Source organism: Sebastes fasciatus, chromosome 3 (assembly GCF_043250625.1).
Source record: "Sebastes fasciatus isolate fSebFas1 chromosome 3, fSebFas1.pri, whole genome shotgun sequence".
NCBI lineage: Eukaryota > Metazoa > Chordata > Actinopteri > Perciformes > Sebastidae > Sebastes > Sebastes fasciatus.
In genome coordinates, this window is record NC_133797.1 from 7,997,527 (window position 1) to 8,005,894 (window position 8,368).

Below are 8,368 nucleotides of genomic sequence, written 5' to 3' on the forward strand. Positions count from 1 at the left end.
TTCACTGTGTCCTTTCATTCGTTTTTTTTCTCCCTCGCCAGCCTGCTGACCAATCCATACACTTTCTATTTAAGTACAACAAAACATGTACACACTCCAGTAAGAACATATCTGATGTAACACAATAACAGGTTTATTCAAATGTGTCAGCTCTGCAAAGTGGGTTGAAGTTCATTCTCTGAGTCTTCAGTTCACAGTATCTCAATATCCAGTGCTAATGCAGAAAACAGTCTGATGTAGTTTATTTATTTATCACAGTGATTTTACAGTAAGCTACAATACCAAAAGAGAAATGGCCAACAGAGTCTGATGTCTGTCAAGTTTGGCAGTTTGGTAAAAATACTGTGTTGAGTCCTCAGCCCAGTCGCACCAAATGGTGTATGAATGACATGTACAGTAATTCGCAAGTCATGTTGCGTGCAATAAGAGTTTGGTTCTTGCTTTTGGCCTGTCATTTGTAGGGGTGCGCGGGGCACAATCTAACATGGGGTTAAATCAAAGAGTATAGAAGCAAAGAGGCGAAACTCCTGTGCTTTTTTGACAACAGCTGCTAGATGGCATTGCGGTAGTGCTGCTGCCATTTTGGACTGTATAAAGAGACGTCTGTAAATCAGAGGATCATTTTTTTTAGGTAAATCAACTTCCCAGTATGAACACTTGAATAGCCCTAATTTAAATCATTATATCCTAAAAGTTGTACATTTCCCCTTTAGCTGAATCCAGAGTTATTTTCCTCAGCATAATGAAAATGCATCAGACCCACGGGACTGCACCACCCTGCACGCTCATATGACATATCCGGTTCTGCCAGCAATGGATATATTGGCTGTAATACATCACTTTTATTATCTTATAGTACACCCATGGGCTGTATGCTGTAAGCCTGTACCGTGGTGGATGTTTTAATGTCTCCGGCTATCGGCCCATTAGTACGTAAACAGAATTTAATGTAGTTGTAGGCTCTTTACTAACACGCAGGGCAAACGCACAGGATACAACCTCTTATCCATCCATGGTCTGTGGTCTATTGAACATCCATTTTGGATCCTTGACATGAAAAAGTTTGAGATTGCTCTCAAAATCTGTGTGCTGGATTTTTCTAACTTCCATTTATGTCCATCGCTCACTTTATGAACCTCTGGGAAGCAGCCGGGCAAAAACTTAAATATATAAATAAATCAATAAATAAATAAGTGAGTAAATAGTTATAATAGTATGCATATTTATCATTTCTGTATTGTTCAACACAGGCCATTTCAGTGGTAGAGACATTAAAATTATGACAATAGAGTAGAAATAATATTGTTTTATTTTTGTACGGCACTTTGTAGGCGTACGTTTTACTGGCGTCTGGTAGTCGCTTTCAGTCCAAAGTGGCGGAAGTGTAGCTCTGTTGCTGGGCGCTGATGTTGCAATGGAACGAACCACTGATTTTCACTTATTATTAATATACGTTCTTTGCTTCCGGTCAGTTTACCACAATGACAGTCTCAGGCTAATTTTTAAAAAGTTTTTCAAGTTTTGAATAACTAATGTCTTGTTGCCTAAAACATACGGTAGCACCATTTCGAAACATGTAACTAACTCATTGCAAATGTTAGCTAGGAGTAAAACTCCACACGTCGGGGTTAAGTGTAACACGGTGTTACAACTAAGCCGTCCATAGTGTACGATAATGAAATAAAAGCAACTAATTCTCTCAACTTTTTTTCCCACAGAATGAAACATTGAAAGCGAAAAACACACAAGGGAGTGAGTGGAGAGGCTCTGTGTTGCTGCCAGGGATTTGGATATTGGCTGGTCTATCAGAGGAGTATATATCTATAACATAACGTTATATATATATATATATGTATATATATATATATGTATGTATGTATGTGTATGTATGTTGCTGCTGACCGATGCCATTTTTAATAGCTGCCTACCTTGTGAACTAAAATAAATATGTCAATGCTTGACACAGTCTTTTGACATGTGTATACTACTCCATCTAGCTACATCCATCGATGATAGACCAATAGATGGATTCTGAGTTCTCGCAACACACCTGCAATCCAACACAAATCTCCTGCAAAAATATGACCTTTTTCAAGCCCTCAATGTTCAGTTATGGTTGATTCTGTGTCTGACAGATGTTGCCAAAGGCGGTTGTATCCCAAACTGGGCAGCTTCAGCCGATTGTTTGTTAGTCCAATAGAGTATCAAGGTTGGAACCAAACATCCTCTTGAATTGGAGCAGATTGGAGCTCTTCAAAGGCTTGAATGAACATGAAGCTTTCCTTGTAAATCATCAGCATGAAATATTTAATATATAGCTGTGTTGAAAAAACAAAACAGTCAAAGTCATTGATTGTAAAGTCAAAGTTCTAAGCGTGTATGAAAACTGTAGGAGGGAAGTTACAACTCCTGAGGTGCATTGCAGTAAAAAAACACCCAATCACTCAGCTTAAAATTCTGCTCGCTGTGTCTCTAATGGCAGGTTGAAGCTTGGGTTTATGTTTGGTAGACTACTGTTAATAATTAATAGATTTTGCATTTTAAATCAGTTCACTCTGATTCTGGGTCAACGTTGGAAGAATTGTGCATGTAGTTCATCCTAGTTGCAAAGACAAAGTCCTCTGAATTTGACATAGATCTGATTCATTCTGACAGGCTTCTTCTTCCTCTACTTCTTCTTCTTCTTCTTCTTCTTCTTCTTCTTCTTCTTCTTCTTCTTCTTCTTCTTCTTCTTCTTCTTCTTCTTCGATATATACATTAGACCGGCACATACGGGTACTTCGCAAAAAGTCAAGGCCGCGTCCCCTTTTGGGGGATAGAAAACCGAAGATCCCATAGACTTCAATGCAATTTGACGTATGTTCTTCTCTTGTTATACAAACATTAGTTTTATACACACGTCTAATAATTATTTTGCTATCTTTTCTGAATCTGAGCGTTCACTATACCTTAAGGTTAATCACCGTCACGTCCCTTCAGTCTTCCCCTGTCCAACACAGACATCTAGACACATTGGATTGAATCACGTCAGGCTAAGTGTTGTCTGTAAATAACCAGCGTGTTAATAGTCAACTGTTTGATCTATAGGCTGAGGTTTAGTTGGAGACGACAGTCTGATGCTGCTATAACGTTAATGTATGACTGTATTACTGCAGCAGCCTCCCACTCAAGCTAACGTTAACTAGCCATGCTAGTCACGGTCACCAGCATCATTTAGCCATTTAGCACACTGACAGTGAATATTCATGTATCGTATGTGCCTCAGATCTCAGTGTGAAAGCCTCGGATAACCCGCTACAAAACAGCTTTTCGTCATTTTCTCTCCAGTGACAGTTTAAGGTAGAAGTTTGGAGACATGTTTCAACTTCTTTTGTTTCTCTGTTCCCGTCTATGAGGGACACGGGATTGTTTTCCCCCCAAAAGGGGGCGTGGTCATGTGCACCTACTCTGGATTGTTTTCCATGTTGTCTGATGTGTAGTATCATTGTAGTATTATTAATGAGGATTCAAATGTGTCTCCACTCCCTCTGCTATACTCTCCTGGGGCAGCTAATTGACTGACAGGCGTGGGCCATTCAATTATGAGAACAGATTGAAACGTTCAGTCACTACATGCATGAACATTGTATGATAAGAGGAGACCTCCCAGATGCAGTGGATACGGCCGTAGCGCGCAGTCGTCACCACACTAACATGTAGGAGGAGAGAGTATAACAGAAATAGCAAAACCAATAGGAGGAGGAGGTCTTCCATCTAGGAAACATTGCATTCACAAGATGTTTCCTGTTCGTATTACCGACATTTTACCTTTTTTTTGCTCTCTTGAGTTCCATTATATTTGCGCAATATCTCTTCATGACGGCATACGTGAAAAATGTGGAATCCAAGCTGCTTAGCAATAGTTTTGTAACTGGGGGAAAGAAGGCTGTAGAGGTTTATTTTAACACGATGATGCACCGTTTCAACACTTTTGCTCATCCCTCCTTACTGAGATACGTCTGTATCTGCGTCTGAAGCTGCGGTAAAGCCCTGATTCTATCACAACAGATTCCCATGCAGACCCACTCCAGAAATAAAATCTCACTTTCAACTTGGCCCTCTTCCTCCCTTCAAACTAGAGAGGGAAAGACACACTTCACCTGTCACACCGACACCCAGTTTAGTTTGGTCTATAAATACATTGAGACACCTACAAGGTGCTGTGAGCCTTCCTGGCTATGCGGTTAAATATGGAATGGAGGAGTATTGACGTCAGACTGACACACACACGCGCACACATACATATACGCACGAGGTAACACACACATACGGGCATTCATATGTGAGTAGACCCGAGCACAAGCCGGCACACACACACACACACACACACACACACACACACACACACACACACACACACACACACACACACACACACACACACACACAAACACACACAAACACACAAACACACTCACACACACACCAACACATATACACGCCGACAAGCACACAAGCCTTATTTCCAGCCCTGCCTCTGATGTCATTCTGTGAATTGGGACTGTCTCAGCAGCAGGGCATTATGGGATAGCTTATAAGAGCTTAATGACTCCTTGAGGTACAATACTGCTAAATAATGGGTAGAGAGAGGAAGAGGAGAAAGAGAGAGAGAGAGGGGGATGAACACATACACACACCCTCGCCACCATACATAGCCGCTCGATCTCCACCTTCTCACTTCCAATTTCAGCGCTACACTTCTCACTCCATCTGGAGATTTAACAGCTCTAAACGCCTGATTGGCAGCTCAGACGGGTGGTCATTCGCCACCGCTGATAAAGACACATCCCATTAATTAGAAGCTGTTGAAGATGATGAAGTGTGCGCTTGCACTCTCTTTGTCAACTTATGTTCCCCATCACATTCCTTCCCCCAGAGGGTTGAGATCAGTCAGGTACGAAATGGGTTTTATCTAACAACAACAACACTTTGATTTTTCAATTTCTGTAGACAACAGCTAATTTACAATGGAAGCCTGAAGGGGCGGTAGTTTAATTGGAAATACGTAAGGCGGCTGTCTTCAGTCTATATGGTTGTGAAGTGGAATTTAATAAGATCATCAGAACTACAGTCCCATCTGATTCGCCTGAGATCTGCTTTATGGAGGACCAAACTTGACTATTTAATAAATAAATAAATAAATAAATAAATAAATAAATAAATAAATAAATAAATAAATAAATATCACAATAAAAGTTAAATGAATTCAATAAAAGGGAATGAATTAATAAAATGTAAAAAAAGTGTTAAATAAATAAACTATAAAGAAATGTTATATTTAGTCTATCATTGTCATCTCAATAGTAATTTCCATTTTGTAATAAAAATTAATTAGGACGGCATCAAGTGGAATTTAATCATCGCTACTGTAGTTGTAGCCACATCATTCTCCTGAGAGCTGCTTTATGGAGGACCAAACTTGATTCGTTAAAGAATGAATGAACAAAAGTGAAGAATAAATAAAATGGAAAAATATAAACAAAACTAAATAAATAAATTCATACTTGTGTGATTTGTTATATGCTAATATTCACTGTCATCTCAAAGTCAATTTCCTTCGACAAAATTTTAACACCCCCTTAAATTGCATTTTGAAAGAAAAATGAAATATGCCATGCCCTTATTCACAGGGTTAAAATCGATCAGGCCTATGTGCTAGGACTTTTATAATTTAGCTTGATTTAGGCACTGATATCACTCCAAACAGTACATATATGAGTAAATCTGATCGCCTAAGTTGATAAAAATGTTGTTACAGTCATTTCAGAAATAATGATAATAAAATGATTACATATGTATACAGTTCATTTTAGATTTCTATGAGAATTGTGTGGATTTATTTATCAATTTATTGGCTTATAGCATTAATTAAAAAGCATTTTATTTTGATATTTATTTTTGTTAGTTCAACATTTATTTATCTTTTAATGTATTATTATTTTGTATTTGTCATTTTATTTTAACATGTATTTATTTCTTTCAGAGCGGCCGTGAGCTAGCCAGTGGGGCACGCTCACATGCACGAACTTGCACTAAAAGGCACGCGTGGCCTGCACGGCTACGTCAACAAAGCTCGGATTACAACACACAGAGGGAGACTTCATTCTCTGCTCAGGTAGACATTACCCCACTATAGGAAATAGTTGTTTGCTGCTATATTAAAAGGGCAGTAGGCAGAATGTTTTTGGCATCATTGGGCAAAAATTCCATAATAACCTTTCAGCATATTGAAATTCAAGTGTTCTGAGAGAAAACTAGACTTCTGCACCTCCTCTTGGCTCTGTTTTCAGGCTTTAAAAAATCTTTTGCCAATCACAGGTAATTTCAGTGAGAAAACATTACTATTGGCTGTTCATTCAACGGAGGCAGCTGTCAATCACTTGTAAGCGGTCAAACTAGGCAGCGCTGATCAAATATGAATCAATATTTTGTACTGTAATGCCTATTTCTTACCTGTACTGTTTAGCTGTAAAATGAGAAAGTTTGCTCCGGCTGGTGGGCGGTGCTTAGTATTTCCTCAACAGATCTCATCATAGCTGCCAGGTCACAAATGTTCTCATTTTACAGCTAAACAGTACACTACAAGATGTTTCTGAAAACATTTGAGGCGAGAAATAGGCATTACAATAACAGAATATTGATTCATATTTGATCAGCGCTGCCTAGTTTGACTGTTTGATCGAAGTTTGTGATTGATTGACAGATGCTCAGAGACGGCAAAGCTCAAGCTCGGCTCTGATTGGTTGTTTTCCTCCGGTCTGTGAAATCTTGGAGATGCCATTAGGAGCACCGGAGGACACAGAGGAACATTATTTTTTTCCAGATTACCTGTCTCATGCTCAGGTCAGGATAAAGTGACCATTTTATAAAAATAACTTATTTTAATCATATTTGCTCCATTTCTACCCACTGTAGCATTAATGCTCTGGATATCGTATAGAGCACCTGTAATAAGTCATGCTTGGTCCTCCATACCTTGGGCCGATGTCATTATCCTCCATCCCACCAACTGCATTGTAGCTGTTTCTCAGCAAGCTTAATTAGTTTAGTCAGAGTAGCAAGCAGACGAAATGAAATCACCCAGCAGATGATTCTCTGTATTGTTTATTGCTACCAAAATCGCAGATTTTTGCCGGCAATCAAATGTGTCATCATTACTAATTTTACTGTGATATTTGAGTAATACAGTCCTACGTGAAGCTTTATTAATCATTACAGTAATTTGGATGCTGCAATTGTTACGTGCCGGGATGTATAAGTTTGGAAACAGCTTGCACACGTATGTTGAGTAGGAGTGTACCGACAATTTTAGCCTTATTGTCCAATTATGAGTAACTCATTTAGTTGGATGGAAAGGGGGGACGGTATCGGACCATATGGAGGAAGAACTTTCTTTCTGTGCTGTATGTATTCTGTGGAGCTACTTTCCGTCTAGATCCGTTCTGCAGCTACACAAACGAAGCACTAATTAATTTGCACATATTTGCTCTCCTTTTTCACGCACACACATATGCAAACACACATCAGCGCTCCAACCTGACAGTTGGTGTGCGTCATGCAGTGTTGATGCTCATTCAGTGCCTCTATGAAAAGTCTCAGGCTGACTGTTGAGTGATGTAAGATTGATATGCAACTCCTCTTCTTTCTGCTCAGACAAACCAGTGGGTGTGTTGAGCTTTCAGGAAGATGGATGGGGTGGAGAGGGAGAGGGAAGAAGTGGGAATAATACAACGCTGATTATGTTCTTAGCTGTTTTTTTTTTTACATGGTTTACACCACAGCAGGGGATTCAAAATGTTGCTGGCAGGTATTTGAGCGACGTGTGACAGGTGACACATTTTAGGAAGGCTACCTGTTTAGCTCCATACGTGTAAAATCAGGGATGAGAACATTTCTGCCTCTCTCCACCTACCCCATGTCCTCCAGCCTTTAACTCAGTCTTGCTCCCTCCTTCGCTCCCTAACAAGACCCCCCGTGTCTGCCTGTTTTCCTCCCTCATATCAGTCATCGTCTCGGTCTGCAGCCCAGGCCTTTTCCCTCCTTAGTTTACTGTGTCCGCATTACGTGCCCATCTGCGTCACGCATGAGGCATGCCTGAGGGTTAAAAATAAAAGATGAAAGGGGAACAGACGGATGCAAGGAGAGAGGAGAGGGAGGCTGATAACTAGGGGCGAGGATATGGAGGGAAGAGGAGGGGAGACCGGTCTTAGAAGCAGCAGCAGTCTGCAGAAGAACAGTATTAAATCCATCCATTAATGGTTGTTTGTTCATGTGTTTTCTCTCCAGTTCATCACCTGTAAAAGTGGCGCCAGCCGCTGAATGCTTTCTA